Below are 16,788 nucleotides of genomic sequence, written 5' to 3'. Positions count from 1 at the left end.
GCATGCAATGCTTCACTTAATTATGGAAAGCACAAGGCTGTTTTTAAATATCTGAAAGCTGAGGTACCTCACATCATTACAGCAAACTGTTTATGCCATGTAATACATACCTGTACAAAGCATGCAAGCAAGGCCCTTGAAAGGTTTGATGCGGAGATGATGCTTTTAAAAGTGCACAGTGAGTTTTCAGCATAAAACTGGAACTGTTGAAGGACCTCTGTCCTAGAGCAGGACTTTAAGGAGATCATGCAACATGTTGTCACAAGGCAGTTATCTTTGTTCTCAGCTATAGTGAGGCTGATCGAATGCTGGCCCACTATTAAAAGTGATTTTATTAGTCAAAGGCCTGTGGACTGACACCCCTTTATCTAGAGCTTTGTGGAGGCTGATGAGGATGGCATCAGTGGGGATATCTCAGAGGCAGAGTGCTACATACACTTCATGTCCTACATACTGCTGATATTCTGGTGCAGACAGTGAAAATAATGCACTCTCTGCCCCAGAGGTGTATGCAGTGATAAGTCCTAGAGATGAGCTGCAGAGAAGGTTAGGTGACCAGTTCTTTGGTCCTAAAGATTCATCTGTTTAAAGCACTTTACTCCAGCTGTGGCTAAGCAGGTCTCTATGGACTTCTGTGATTTTTATACTAAAGGACTTTGTTACCTATAAAAGTGGTTTGACTTTGATAATTGTCCATAAAAGCTATATAAATCCCCTGTCTCCAACAGCCTGTAACTTGGCCATAACTGTGTACGTTGCAGATGATCTCAAACTGAATGGGGGCACTGAAGCACTTTACTCAGACTACTGCACTTTAACTGCTGCACTGCCAGCCATGTTACAGATGATGGAGGCATCTCTAAATGATCGCTGGGTGACTTATATTTTTTAGAAAGTACCAGAGTGCGAAACACTTTACAGATTGGTACAGTTCACCTGTTCAATTCCCCTCAGCAAGAGCTTTGTGGAATTTTTTTTTTCACATTTGAGGAATACATTGACTGATACAAGAAAAGTACAGTTGTGTACACTTACCATAAATGTAGATGTTCGAGTGTATTCACTGTTGCAGTCATCACATTTGGGTTATCTGCCTGCAGGTAGCCCTTAGTTGGCCTGAATACCAGAGTCTTGGGATTTCTGCATTGGATGCTGTCGCTTCTTCCATGACATCAGGTCGTCAGGGGTATAAAACATGCAGCCGACGCCATTACATCAGTTTTTCTTGTCCCAGATATCAGGTGCCCCCACAATAGGAAGCAATTACATGCTATGCAACACCCCCAGCAAAAAAAACAAATACACATGATATAAAGTATGTCAAACAAAAAAGATAGATAACAGTAAAGAGAAGTCAGGGGGCTGGAGGGAGGGAAACCAGGACTGCAACAGTGAATACACTCGAACATCTACTTTTATGGTAAGTGTACACAACTGTACACTGTTCTTCATGTTTCACTGTTGCAGTCATCACATTTGGGTGGATTCCCAAAGCTAAGGAAGGGTGGAGGCAGTTAAGGAGCATTAGGGCTAGCAATGAGGCCCTGTAAGACTGTGGCGGCAAATCCAGCTCTGGATTTAGAAAAGATAGGCAAGTGGTAATGCTTGGTGAAAGTATGTACAGAGCTCCAGGTTGCAGCTTCCAGGATGTCCCTGGTAGGGAGTCCTCTGAGAAGAGCAGTAGAGGTAGATGTAGCCCTAGTGGAATGTGTTCTTATCCCCTGTGGGGTAGGTTTTCCATGGTGCTTGTAGCAGAAATGGATGCAGTGTGCTATCCATTTGGAAATGGTTTGCTTTGAAATGGCCTTCCCCTCTGCCCCTGCAGCAAAGCTGACTAGCAGCTGGTCAGATTTTCTGAGAGGCTTAGTCCTGTCCAGATAGAATCTAAGCTGTCTGTGCACATCCAGGGAATGCAATATCCTTTACCATTTATTCTGGGGATTAGGGAAAAAGGTAGGCAAATGAATGGACTGGTTCATAGTCACACTAGATACCACCTTGGGCATAAAAGATGGATTAGTCCTGAGGGAAACCCTGTCCGCATGGATGATAATGAAGGGTTCCACTGCCATAAAGGCCTGCAGTTCACACACTCTTCTTGCAGAAGTGATGGCTAGAAGTAAAGCTGTTTTCCAAAAAAGAAATTTCAACTCTTCACAAAGTTTAGGTCCCGGGCTGGGTGAGGTAAGCTGGGCACCGTTGTGCCCACGCCTTGAGACTGGCTCCAGGAACAGTATCTTTTCCACTTTTCGGAATAGGATTTTTTAGTACTAGGCCTCCTTGCCTCAAGAATGACATCCAGTATCTGCTTACTGAGGGTTGCTAGAGGTGAGCTCAGGGGATTAGCCAGGCTGCAAGGTTCAGGGTTTGAAGCTGAGGGTGCAGAATCTGGCCCGCCTGCTGGGACAGCAGGGAAAGAGTCTGAGGCAGGTGCCATGGTTATAGCACTGTCAGACTGCACAAAAGGGGGTACCAGTGCTGATGTGGCCAGTCCATTGCAATCAGAATTGTCCTTGGCTTGTCCTGTTTGATCTTTAGCAGGACCTTAGAGAAGAGAGGCAGATAGGGGAAGGCATAAACTGAGAGGCCTTTCCAGGTAAAGGACAGGGCATCCACTTTCCAAGCTTGACAGTGGGGAGTTCTGGTGCAGTACTTTTTCAACTGGTGGTTCTGAGGGGAGGCAAACAGGTCTACCTCTGGAGTCCCCCATTTGTTCCTCAAGAGCTTGAATATTTTGGTTCAAGTTTCCATTTGTGTGGGTACATGAAATTTCTGCTTAAGTCATCTGCCAGTGAATTTAGTTTGCCTGGCAGGAATTGAGCTTGTAGGTTCACTTGGTTGCTCAAGACTGTGTTCCACAGAGCCATGGCTAGTCTGCAGAGTGGGTAGGAATGGGTTTCCCCCTGCTTGTTTATGTACCACATAACTGTGGTGTTGTCTGTCTTTAAAAATAGTTGTCCTGGAAGAATAAGGTCTTTGAAGGCTGTCAGAACATTCTGTACAGCTAACATTTATTTTTGATTGATATGCAGGTGCATCTGTATTGGGTTCCAGTTGCTTTGAATGCACTGCCCTGCCATATGAACCCCCAATGCATAGTCTGATGAGTCTGTTATTAGGATTTGGGTGGCAGTGGGTAGAGTGAAAGGGAGTCCCTTGTTGTGGTTGCAGGACTCTGCCCACCAAAGGAACTCTGCCCTTAGGCAAGGGATGATAGGAATCATTGTTTCCAGGTCCTGAGAATGCTGACACCACAGACTTTTTAGATACCATTGAAGTTTCCTCATATGCAGTCTTGCATATGGAAATAACAGAATGCAAGAGGCCATAAACCCCAGGGCTTGCAGGATTTTCCTTGCAGATATCTGGGTTTTTGTGGCCAGTAGGTTGAAGTAGGTTGTCAAATAAACTTGTTTCTCTGGAGTGAGGAATGCCTTCTGGGAAACTGCGTTCAAGCTTGCTCCCAGGAATACAATCTGTTGGCAGGGTAACAGGTGTGATTTCTTCTCGTTGATGGTGTACCTCAGTGAGGTTAGAAGTATCTTTGCAAATGCCAGGTGCTGTAATAGCAAGTCCTGAGTCTCTGCCTGAATCAGGAAATCATCCATATATGGGAAAATCTGAATATTTCTCTGCCTGCAAAATGCAGTGGCTGGAGCTAGGCACTTTGGGAATACCCTGCGTGCAGTAGATAAGCCAAGGGGATGTACAGAGAACTGATAGTGCATGGAACCTGCCCTGAAACGTATGCATTTCCTGCAAGACTCCTTTATTCGGATGTGTAAATAAGCTTCTTTTAAGTCTAGGGTTGCCAGCCAGGCATCCTTGGCTAGCATAAGAAGAAGCTGTTGAAGAGTTAGCATTTTGAATTTTGGAACCACCAGAAAAGTGTTGAGGATAGATAGGTCCAGGATAGGACGCCAGGAATTTTCTTTTCTGGGAACCAGGAACAGTCTTGAATAGAAACCTTGTCCCTTTTGATCTGCTGGGACAGGTTGAATAGCCTTGATGCTGAGGAGAGAGAAAACTTGTTTTTGGGCCTCCGCCTACTGGTTTGGGGGGAGATCGGGCCATCCACTTGGGGATGGGAGAGAGTGGAAGTGGAATCTGTATCCTAGGGAAACTATGTTTAAAACCCATTTGTCTTGGGTAATGAATTCACAGTATTTTGCATGCAGGGCGAGCTTTCCTCCTTAAGGTGCAAGTAGTTGAGCAAGGTTTGGAAGAGTTAAGGATAAGTCATTGTGCAATTTTTCCATGGGAGGTGGCTTACTACTCCCTGCTTTGGAAGTGGGAGCCCCCCACTGTTTAGATCTATGTACAGCCTGAGACTGAAGTCTTGGTGGTCTGCTGCTCCTGGGTTTGGACTGAGAAGGCCTGGAAGGGACTGGAAAGGACCAGTTCTTTGAAGGCCTGTGCCTACTGAATCTAGGTGGCTGCACTTGTAAGAAATCTTTAACAGTTTGCCTAGATTTAGCTTTTTCCTCCATTCTTTTGAGGACTTCTTCCACTTTGTTGCCAAAATGGTGGTCTTGGTTTAAGGGTGCATCCAGTAATTTAAACTTAACATGATCTGGCAAGTTTTGTTCCTTAAGCCAAGCATACCTTCTAAGTACAGACCCAGTGACAGCAGCCCTGCAAGATGCTTCTAAAGTATCAAAACCCCACATTGCAAAATATATTTACCAACTTGGTCAGCAGAATGCATTAAGTCTTGTAAATCTTTGAGTTAAGCACAGTTAGGAATCAACATAATTTTCTGTTTAAGTAGTCCCATAATATGTTGCTGACACTTTAACATATGAAACTGGCAATTTAAAGCCCTGATGGCCAGAGTAGTAGAGGTATATACCTTCTTACCCCATCTGTCGAAAGCCCTAGAATCCCTGTCAGAAGAGGTAGGATTCTTGGCAGTAGTAGCCTTAATGCTTTTAGGTCCTTGGGAAATGGTCTCTGGATCCACAGGAGGATTCTTGAAGAGGAATTTGTGAGAGTCAGGTACTCTATAGTACCTGTCAGGTTTCCTAGGAGCTGGAGGCAAAGTGTCTGGGTAAGGCTGGATTCCAGGAAAACATCATCTACAATCTCCAGAACAGAAGGGATAGCTAGAGGCCTGTGCTGAGGCAGGTTTAAGAATTCTCTAAGTCTCTTTTTGGACTGTGAATAGTTCTGGCTTTCCCAGTGGAAATGTTCCCTAAGGGTATGCAAGGTTTCACCAAAAGAAAAATCCTCTGGAGGGGAAGCAGAGGGAATGGAATCCTCTCCACCAGAATCCTCATAAGTAGAGAAGGGTAAATCCTGGTAGTCAGAAGGAATAGAGATGTCAGATTCCTGATCAGAAAAATCAGAAGGAAAATCAGTTCTAGGTCTCTTAGAAGGGGAAGGCTGGCTTCCCCTATTTAATGCAATAAGGTCTTCAGCCATTCTAATCATTTGTTTTTGAGGCATGTGGGCCTGAGAATGTGCTTTGGTCATCAGTTTTCTTGGTGTAGTGCGAGCTTTAGGCCTGAGGAATTTCGGTATTTTTAGTTTGACACAAAGTCGGCAGTTTAATATGAAAATCCGTAGGCCTGAATACTCCCTCAGAAGCTGGTGCCTGCATAGCAGCTCTGGACCCATCCAAGGTAGAGATATCCGCAGATTCCATAGTCGAAGAAGCATCACGTGGCATACCAGACTCCAAATGGGTCTCAGCAGAGGCCTGCATATCTGTAGAAGCATGTAACAGGGACTGCGAAAGCGCCTCACTGAGTACCAGCGGACTGGCGACTAGCTTAACAGAAGCGTTGTCGGCAGTTTTGGACCTATGCAGTCTGTCTCTGTCTTTATCCTTATGCTGTTTCAGAAGATTGATAGTCAAATGACTTAATGAATCCATTTTGGATTACGGAGATCGAGAACAAAAGTATTTAGCTACAAAAATAGCCCAATGACAATTAGTTCAGGCATTGAACAAGGCACAAAATCGACAGCCAGGGATGTCGTGATCTGGGCCTAAACAGGTGATGCAGTAAGAATCAAAATCTCTATGAGGTATTTGCTTTCCACAGGCAAGACAATTATTAATTTTTTCTGACATTGGTTAAAGCAAGAAAAGAGGATCCTCAACGGGGTACTTATCATTTTGAAGGTTTCAGGTCTGAAACTCGAAAATGAAAATTTCAGGAGTCGGCCGACCGGCACTTGCGAACTGCTTCTGCTTCGGGCACCACACTGCAAGAAAGACTGATGTATTGGCATCAGCTGCATGTTTTATACACCTGACAACCTGACGTCATGGAAGAAGTGACAGAATCCGATGCAGAAATCCCAAGACTCTGGTATTCAGGCCGGCTGAAGGCTACCTGCAGGCAGATAACCCAAATGTGATGACTGCAACAGTGAAACACGAAGAACATCAGAATGCTTGTGTCTCTTGTCAAGACTGAGTTACAGGTAAAGATAAACTTTAATATGAATTGTTCACAATTTTATACATTAGCGAAAGGTAACCAGCCATTATTACAGGCTGTCAGATAAAATGCAAAATGCAGCTTCAAATATAAACAATGATCATATCAAGTGTTTTGCTCTTGCTGGAAAACTTCTTTATATATAAAATTGTAACAGAAGACCATGATTTGTTTCACTTTTTCTACAAAATTAGTAATGTGACCATGATTTTATATAAAATTTCACGTTTGTTAGTCTTATGTCCTGTGTGGTGCCATTTGGAGGCACTGTTGTACATACTGAACCCTTAATAATGTAATATTTTGAATGAAGTACTGCTAAATAAATGTGTTTATAGTTTATTTCTTCTGATTCATTGTATATTTCCTGCATATAGTAACTGCAAGACTTGTGCTGATGGGTGTGGGTAACTAAAAGGATTGTGGCCACTAACGAAAATGGATGTAGCTGGGTTGTGCATGGTGTGGGGCTTGTTTGTTAGGAAATGGCACAATGGAAAGCAGCAACTGTGTAGGTCATAGGTTAAGTACTAGGCTGGCTTCCCTTGTAGGCCATTTTATGACTAACCAATTTCCCTTCAAAAGGAGAGAATCACACCCTGCACCTTGTGTCTTCAAGGTAAACACTTTAACTATTATACCAACCTCATTACCTTTTAAATGTATCTGTATCTGTGAGCAGCCAGTATGAACTGTATTCTCTGCATGTTACAGTGCATGGTTTAAGGAATACTTAGACTCCTGTATACAAAGGACTAATCAAAATGTTTTGCAACATTTATTTGCACTGAAAGTGCTATTCAGATGGTAAGAGTAAGGACAGGAATGAGGGAACATTTTTATTGGGACACCAGGCAGACTGACCTGTATGTTGTTCATTGTCATGCAACCTTGTAGAGCACAAAGGTAATACACTAGCTGACTAAGGTGGGAAGATGGGAGGAGTAACCTGTGGAGGAACTGAAGCATGCAAATGTTGAATCTTTTAAAAAGACTTATCTCAGCAATGAGCTTATACTTCTAGTATTTTTTTTCACAGAATTTTAACACAAAAGTAGAAATCGCATTTGTAAAGGGCACTGTAAGACAGTAAACAATACTTTTACTGAGGCCACTTCAAATTTGCACTACTACTCAGTTCTTCCATTCTAACCATAGCCAGCTTTAGGCAGCAGCGAACCCTGTGGTCAATAGACCCCCTAGTCTAGAAGGGCCCCCAACCCAAGCATATTATCTTATTTTGATACGTTAGGAACCAACATAAGGACTGTTGGAGTGTATATGAAGTAGTATAGTTCCAAAATAACAAATGCTCATCTTGATGTAACAACAAAATGGTCCATGAAATGCTAGTCAAACACGTGAAGATCAATTTTATCATCAAAAAAGGTCAAGTGCTTTCATCCTTACAGCTTAAGGACTTCATCAGAACAAATACATTAAATCCACTTTTTATATACTATAAATATCACGTGATAATTTTAATTAATGAATTAACTTCTTAGTTCACATTTAAAGCACTATAAGCCAGAAAACAAAACACTCATATAAAATTGATTTATTTAAAAACTGTAGAAAAAAATATAAAGCTAATTGAACCTACAAGCTTAGGATGGAATATGAAGTCAACCAAAGGAAATGATATAATACTCTAAAACCTAGCTTCTAAACTGAGGGGTGTATACCAAAAAGGAAATTTAGAAATATTATAAAAGACTAATCAAACTATAAAAACTGCCATCTTAATCAGAACATTTGAATAAAATTGATTTGTTACCACTTGGGGTAAAACCATGTCTGTATCAAATATCATAATGGAATATTCATTATAATACCTGTGCTTTAAACTTCAAAATGGCCAAAATAAACAAATACTTATTTATGCCCGGTGGAGTTGTTACATTCAGTTTAAATTGCCATAACAGTTGTTTGCTTTGTTGTTACATCAAGACAAGCATTTATTTGGGAATTGTACTGCTATGTGTATGCTCATGCAGTCCTGCTGTTGGATCCTAGTCTTTTATTTTGGACTGTTTACTTACCCTGTATTTTTTGTTTTGATATTTTGTGTACTTAACAAGGTGGGTAATAACTCTTAGGATGAAGAATCCTAAGAATTGGCACCACTACTTCTTTTTAAAATTCAAAGATATTACTGGTTGTAGTGACAGTGCTTTGTGAAATAGCAGGATTCAGAACTTCATTAAATGTTGTACCACTAACACAGTGCTCTTGACTGTGTTATGTCATTCTGGAGGGCATTCTGTGTATTAAAACTAACATCATACCTGGCATTAGGCACCCATAATAACTGCGGCTTTGAGGCTGCCCCCAATCATCTTTAACTATGTGGTGGCCCTCCAAAAGTTGCTACCAGCTGGCAGGATAATGAGGGGAAAAAAAGAGATAATTCATTCTCATTATGTGCTTTATCCAAAATAGGGTTGTGTTATGATCCTCTTAGGCTAAAGCCGATACTTTGTTAGAACTGGAGAGTGGCAGCCCAGAGTGATCAATCTCGGTACTTACCTGGGATTTTAAGAAGAGCAGACACTCCCAATCTTCAGAGATACTTTTCTCTTTCAGGAAGTTTATAGGCAGGGCACTAGATACTATGACTCTCAAACAGTTTGCTCAGGAGTTCTGGGCAAATTAAGTATGATGGAGGATTAAAGCTTCAGAATCAGGAATACTTTTTAAATATTATTCTAATTCACTTAAAAAGTTAACAGAATAACATATTTTGCATCAACGTGCATTTTCTGAACAGTAAGTATGGAAATGTAATATCTGGCATAATACACTGACTGCAGTCATGAAAGATTTTCCATCGAATCAAAAAGGGACAGAGCAAAAATACAAGACAAAAACATAGCCATTCTGTGAAATAAGGGCCAGTGACAGGTATACATTGCTCCTTAATGAGATGAATAATAGTAGCTTGTAGTTTGATGAATGCTAAGAATAAGCACTGATCTGGTGCGACTGTACTAGTGTTGCAACGTGTATTGCTAGAGTAGCAAAATGAGTCACTAGTCACTGAAATCAGTGTAAGCTAGCGTTGCTATAGTTCATGCATGTGCATGTAGGGCAGGGGTTGGATTAAAACGCAAGAGCAGCAAGTTTTGTATAATGTTGTTTATTTTCTATCACAATCAGCACTGCCATTATATTTGTGCATGGGGTGGGGTGAGGACTCATTGCAATGTTTTTAAAAGTAACAAGTTGGCCAATGATTTCTTTCACTTACAATCACAAACAGAGTCTTTATACATAATAGGTGGTTATCATTGGCTTAAGCAGGATGTGTTTGAAAGCAACTGGCATGGTGATGCAGAGAATAGTGTTGCCGTTGGTCTTGTTGAGTTCTTGTCTCTAGCTTTCTCTACAGGGTGTGTCCATCCTTTCCTTGTCTCTTTATGGGTTTACCAATGTGCTCTCCTTTCCACCGGCACACCAACGTCATGCTGTAGGTAAAACTGGCATTCCTTTTTGGTAAAGGTGAACGTGCAGCACGTTTGTGTATTTTTGAGCATCTTATGATAGATCTGGCTTGTCAGGAAGTGTGTGTGTGAGTGTGGGAAAATATCACTGATTTGTATCTGTGAACACACAATAACGCTGGGCACACACCTAATTCCTAGACAGTGATAAAATGCAGTTAACAAGTAATTCTCTTTCAAAAGTACGACATTAAAATACATTACAGAACATTCAGCTGCCACAACCCATACTGTATAAATTGATTTTGACATGGGCTTAGAGGTGGACCCTGTCCACAACAGTACCCTTTCTAAAACCAGCTCTGCTCAGAGTTGTGTATAGAAATGTGTTGCAGCTTGTTTGTGGGACTGAGGATTATGTGGTTATTATTTCTTTAATTTTCCTCAAAATCAAACCTCAGAAGTACCCACAGGAGTTCATTATAGCTTGTGCAGGGAATGGGAAAAGTGTGGCCACTTTTTCTTTCTCAGAAGTGTAGAAAGATGGTCAGCTTAGGTTATGCAGAAGAACTGCACTCTCTAGGACCAACATATTGGAATGCTATAAGAAAACAAGCATGAGTAAACTGGAAAGAGTACAGTGGAAATATAGCAAGGGCATTCATGGATGTGAAAATCTAAGTTATTTTGAAAGACTAAAATATCTGAACTTGTACAGTGTCTCATCGATATCTAAGAGGCAATCTTATTCAGGTATATAGGGCATTTAGAGACAACTACCTCTGGGAATGTTTGAGGTTATCAAAAAGTACTAGAGAATCATCAGACAACCTACGTAGAAGATTCTATAGGAATGAGAAGTGTACTAATTGGTTCTCTTACAGAGTAGCCGATGCTTGGAACAGACTACCAAATTACATTAAAGCAAGTACTAGTTTAGATATTTTTAAGAACAGCCTGGACACTTATTATGGGAACAAGTGTTTTGGTATGTTGCCAAGCTAGAAGGGCATTGATGCCCGTGCTTGAAATATTTGTATGTATGTATGCATTACAGTGATCATTATTTTTTCGCTTTACTTACAATCACACATCAGGCACATATACAGGTGGCTGTCTTTTGGGGGAGCTGTAAAAAGGCATGCTATGTACATGCATAACTGCATTCACTTGAAATACATGATTGTGGTCATCTGTGTCTTTGTTTTCATTCCAGTCTAGTACCAGAATGCAGACACAGTGACTGTCTTTTTATTTAGAGGAGGGAAGGGAGGCCAGCAGGCAGTATTCCCAAGTAGGATTTTTGCATCCTCTTAAATATTTACCTAGTTAGTTTATTGTAAGCTAGTATTTTATCAGTTTTGAACATTACACCTTGGACACACGTTATGTCTTCCCTGACAGAAAAAAAAAACTAAATGTCTTTTCTTACTCATGATTTTGTTCAGGTCACTACTGCATGTAAAGGGTTGGGAAAGTGCTCTAAAATGCACATCAGAACATCTATAACACTAAGACTTCTATGGGTCTCTTGACTCCAGATTCTCCATATTATCCAGTTATTTTCTACCCAGGTATTACTGTTCTGTCTTAACCAGTTGGTGTGTTGAAAAGCTACTAGGAAGGTAATGTTAAACAGTAACAATATATTTCTTTCCTTAGTCATAATTTTTGTTCAGGCTATTATCCAATGAAAAAAACCTCTACAATGCACTTCAGAGCTAGAAAAAGCTGTGACTTCTGGAAAAAGCTGAAGAGTAAAGCAAAATGTAGAAAAAGAAAAAAAAAGTAATCTGTGTGGTGTAGGGAACCCAGGGTGGGAGGAAGATGGGGAGCACTGGAGGACATGTGAGGGGGTAACACAATAGACATTAGGGTGCACCAAGCAGCCCTTCACCTAGGGCATCATTAAATTTAAGGATAGCTCTGCACATTTGGTTGTAATGTAACATCATTGTAACTAAATGCTAATTACTGTGAATGTCAGTCTCTAAGATAAGCCAACATGATGTGGTACACAGGCGTATTATAATATTAGACCACTGCATTCTGTGGGTACCACTACTAAAACTTTGTAACATGGTGTGGTATGCAGGCATAATGTAAGCCCACTGCATTTAGTTTATGGGTACTACTACTAACTACTAAAACCTTGCAGCATGCACTAAAAGGTTGCTTAAGAGGGGTGGCAATGATAAGGTGATACTGAGATTGGAAGTGTACAGGGGGGCCTCCAGCTTCACAATGGCTGGGGGTCCCCAAAATTTTAACACCGCATTGATTCTAAGTGAAAGGAACTGTGGTATGAAAGTCCAGCCATGGGCTTTGTAATCTCATAATCAGTGCCCTCAGAGTGCATTATGGGTAATTTTAGCTTTAGAAGAAAATAGTCGCTTTTCAGGATATCTCCCCACAATAAGGCACTGAAGGGTTGCAAACAGAATAAAATTAATAATGACTGCTTTTTTTCTTAAGCATATAGATTTTAAATGGGAAGGAATTCAAGGAAAGATAAAAAATGTATGTTTTTTTAAGTTTTTTTCCCATAGTGCTCCTTTAAATAACTTATTTCCTTTCAAGTTAAACACTGACTTGTCTTTATTTGTTTATTTAACCATCAAACAATCATATTTTTTAATACCTCTCTCTCTCTCAGTGTATTGAGCACACAGTATGTCTGACAACTGCTGCTGCAAAAGTTAAGATATTCACATTACCAAAGGAACTTCTACAGCTGAATTTCACATTCAGTTGCATAAGTACAACAGAAGCAAAACCTTTAGTTGACATCTATGTAAGGCAGTTGACAAGAATCAAACTAAACTTACTTGTTTTCCCTCACTTCTGTATCATTGTGTTCTGTACTGTAGTGGTGAATCTTCTGGAAGGATACCCCCACCCCCATCCACAGGCCTTATACTGTTGAAGGTGAAACTAAATGAATACTTTAGCATTTTTACCCCAGCAGTGTAAAATATCCCTGGAAAGGCAATAAAAGCCCTTAGCAATAAAATTAAATGTTGTGATACACATCAGGAATTTAGATTTCAAAGGCCTTGTCTTTGTATCTATAAACATTCTACTTCACTGATTGTATTTGGTGGTAAACCATCTGTGGGGCAAGTAACTGCAGTCCACTGAAGTACTGGTCCTCTCCTCATCTCAGTTGTTCTCCAAATAATCTAGCATCATTTTAAACCAAAGTCATTGCAATATTGCCTGTTGCAGTTAACTTAGGTGTACTTTAATCATGAATCTAGCAGCATGTCTTACTGTCTTTAAAAGTATAAGGGCTTGCTGCAATTTAACAGATTGTTTTCCTGGTACTTAATCCATCATGGGCCAACCTACTCTGTTCAGCACTCACTATGCTTGGGCTTCCCTCCCCTCCTCTACCCTACCCCCAATTTCCACCCACCCCCACTACATATACACTTATATCTCATTTACTCCACCTGATCATCTCATCCTCCAATCCTGTACTTAACTGCAATATCCAATAACAAACTGTTCTCATTCTACCATCTATACCCACTTTTGTTCTAAATTTCTTCTCATAGCTAACTCTGGACTCTCCCCAACCAAACCTACCTACACTCCACACTATTATTAATGATCATTACCTCATTACAACATACTATATGATTTTACAACACTAACCATTCTGTTTTCCTCCTATATCAATTCATTCATCCTCCTCCTCTCATTCTTAAAATCCCTAACAGAGGTAATAATAATGCACACCTCAGCCATTACTTCTTCCTTGCCTATTAACCATATTCTCACTAGCTACTCAAAATTCTCATCAAGTTTATTTCCCATAACTCCATTCCACTGTTGTAATCCCAAAATACTAAAACATGTCAGTCTCAATGTAAAGATAACACTTATACCAATCTCTGCTAAAGATGCCATAATAAACAAACCATCTTTCTCCACTATACTTCAGTGTGGTGACATCCACCCCAACCCAAGTCCCAAACTCCAAACCAAATAATACACCCTAAAATTTAAAAATAGCCACACTAAACATTAGAAGCACATACAACAAAATCACATATTATCATGCCTGGATGACCCAACATAACCCAGACATTCTAGCCACAGCAGAGATGTGGCTAAAGTCTGAAATAAAATATGCTGAAATACTCTCCCTGGTTATAATATTATAAGGCTTGACAGAATATACAAAAAAGCAGATGGAATAACTATCATATTCCTAAATATGCTCTGAGTAGAAGCTGAAATCCTAATCTCATTCCTAAAACTTAATAGAGTCAAGAGCATATGCATTACTATGTTATATACCCCCCAGACAGAACATTGCAATACTTGAAAACATACTATCCTGGATAGCAGATACAATCACACATGAAATTATGTTCCAGGGTAATGTAAACAATGACTGGCAGTCCTTATCCACAAATTTATTAATCAACAGCATGAACCTCTTTGGATTCACCCAGGTTTATTAACACACCAACAAGATATGGCAAAGATAACTTCATACAATCTGTCCTAGACTGGATCCTGGTCACCAACCCATCTAATTTTCCTCCCCAGGTACACTCCCTGAAACACCAACTGACTACCTGCCAGCTTATACCAACAGAGTATTACACAACTAACAAAGGAACGTAAGCTAAAAACTACCTGTAATCTCTTCAATTTCTTCAAGGAGCCATTCATTGAAGCTCTGAAATCTGTTAACTGATCTATTCTTAAATGACTCTGCTTAAGCAATGCAGCTGAAAACTTCAATGCAGCATTTCTAAATATTCTTAACACTTTACCTCCACAGTGTACAAAACACCCTAAAAACAGCCATATCCAATGGCTCACCAACTAATGCAAAGTCCTTATGAAAGACATAGACAAAGTGTGGATTAAATAGCAAAAGAATAAATGACAAAAATTGGTAACTGATCAGACAGCTATAAAGCCAAGTTAAGAAAGATAAAAAGTCTTATTGTACTCACCTACAAGATAGCCATAAAAACAGTCCTAAAAATTGTGGTCTTCCATTTCCTCTCTCATTAACTCAGGTACAAAAAAGGATTCCAGTCCATACTCAGGCATTCCCCATTTTCAAACAGCCATCCATTTCAATACACTTCATAGAATGCATAGTCAACTTAACCTCAAACTCACCTTCCACACAACTAACTTCCCCTACCTTGGACCCCAACACACGTCCTTAAAAAAACTCACCTAACTGCAACCTCTCCAGTGCACATACAGACCACTCCACCCACTTTATCTTTCAACCAGTTTGTATAACTCTCACAAAAAAGCTTTTACATAAACTAAAACCGTGTTCCTCCTCAGCTATCTAAATCTAGCTGCAGATGCACTAGCACACCCAATTAGCATTCTTATTAATACATCAATAACAAAATGCTGTCTCTAACTTGTCGAAAATGGCCCATATTATTCCCTTAGATAAAGGTGGTAATTCCACTAATATTACCAATTTCCATCCCATAGCCACCCTGTCTCCACGTGTATTCATCAACAATTTCTCTACTATCTCTTACAAAATAAGCTAATCAACAATAGCCAACATTGATTTTAGGCAGACCACTGCACCTCCACTACACTGCTATCATTTACAGACACAGTAAATAAAGCCTAATAAAGCCTGCAACTCTAATAAACTTGTATATGTAGAATTTCTAGATCTATCAAAAGCCTTTGACATGGTGTGTCACAGTAAACTCCTCAATCAGTTATCCACCCTGATTCTAACATCTCCATCTACTCATTTGTCATTTAGCTACCTTGTTAAAGGCAACAAGCTGTAAAGTGGCAATGCTCCATGTCTGCATACCTACCCACTTCCACAGGAGTCCCACAAGGATCCAGCCTTGGCCCTCTACTGTTCAATATTTTTATCAATAACCTACATTCATCTTCTTGTGAAGGCACCTTGATTCAATAGGCAGTGTAAGAAATAATATGACTACTGAATATTTCCTCATATATTTTCTCCAACTCATGTTGTTATTTTTCACTGCACTTTACTATGAAACATGTTCAATGTTTTACTCTCATTACGTTTTTCACTCTCATGATCTGTAGTGTAGAATGATACTTTAGGATTTAAAATATAACATGCATTCTGCTACTGATATCATCTATATTTATTGGTATAATGGAACTTTGTTTTGCTGCTGACCTTGTAAAAAATATTTGAATACATTACTAATAAAGAAATGGCATACATTACTGCATGCTTATTAACAAGGTGTGGGGGACACTTACTATGTACACTGTCTTCAATGTAATTCTATGTAGAAGTGGAAGGTTCACCTATTAATAATAACAATGATTGTCATGTGTTTAATGCAATCATCCCAAGTTAGCATTCACTTCTCCAAACAAGCATGTGTTACTGTTTTGAAAAACCTTCCTGAGTAGATGAGTGTTGCTGCTGCAGATATTGGTAAAAGATGGTATCCGAATGACCACTGATTATTCCAGTGCCTTCATCTTCTGAGACACAGTCATCCTCACAGATGGGAGTCCAAATGGAGAGAAGCATCTGAATGGAGAGAAAGAAATCAGCAAGCAAAGGAGTGCAGTATTGCTGGACTTTTATTCATCCTCATGCCTTGGTGAGTACCTTCATGAGTTGAAGCCTGTTTTTCACAAACTCTCACCAAGACGATACTGATATACAGACTGTATTTATATAGCATATATCATGGACAAAAGTAGGTTAAAAAACAAAAAAAGATAGCTGGGTGCACAAGACTCAGGATAAAAAAGTGCCAAATCCTGGTAGGCACACTGGTGCCAGGACTGGAAACAATGACAGTACAGAATCCTCAAGATACAGAAACATTCCCACAGTGGGGCTAGGCCAGGCTCAGGGGGAGGATGGCCCCCCT

The sequence above is a fragment of the Protopterus annectens genome, chromosome 7.part0 (assembly GCF_019279795.1).
Source record: "Protopterus annectens isolate FY-2018-M chromosome 7.part0, PAN1.0, whole genome shotgun sequence".
NCBI lineage: Eukaryota > Metazoa > Chordata > Ceratodontiformes > Protopteridae > Protopterus > Protopterus annectens.
This window is presented reverse-complemented; position numbering follows the sequence as displayed.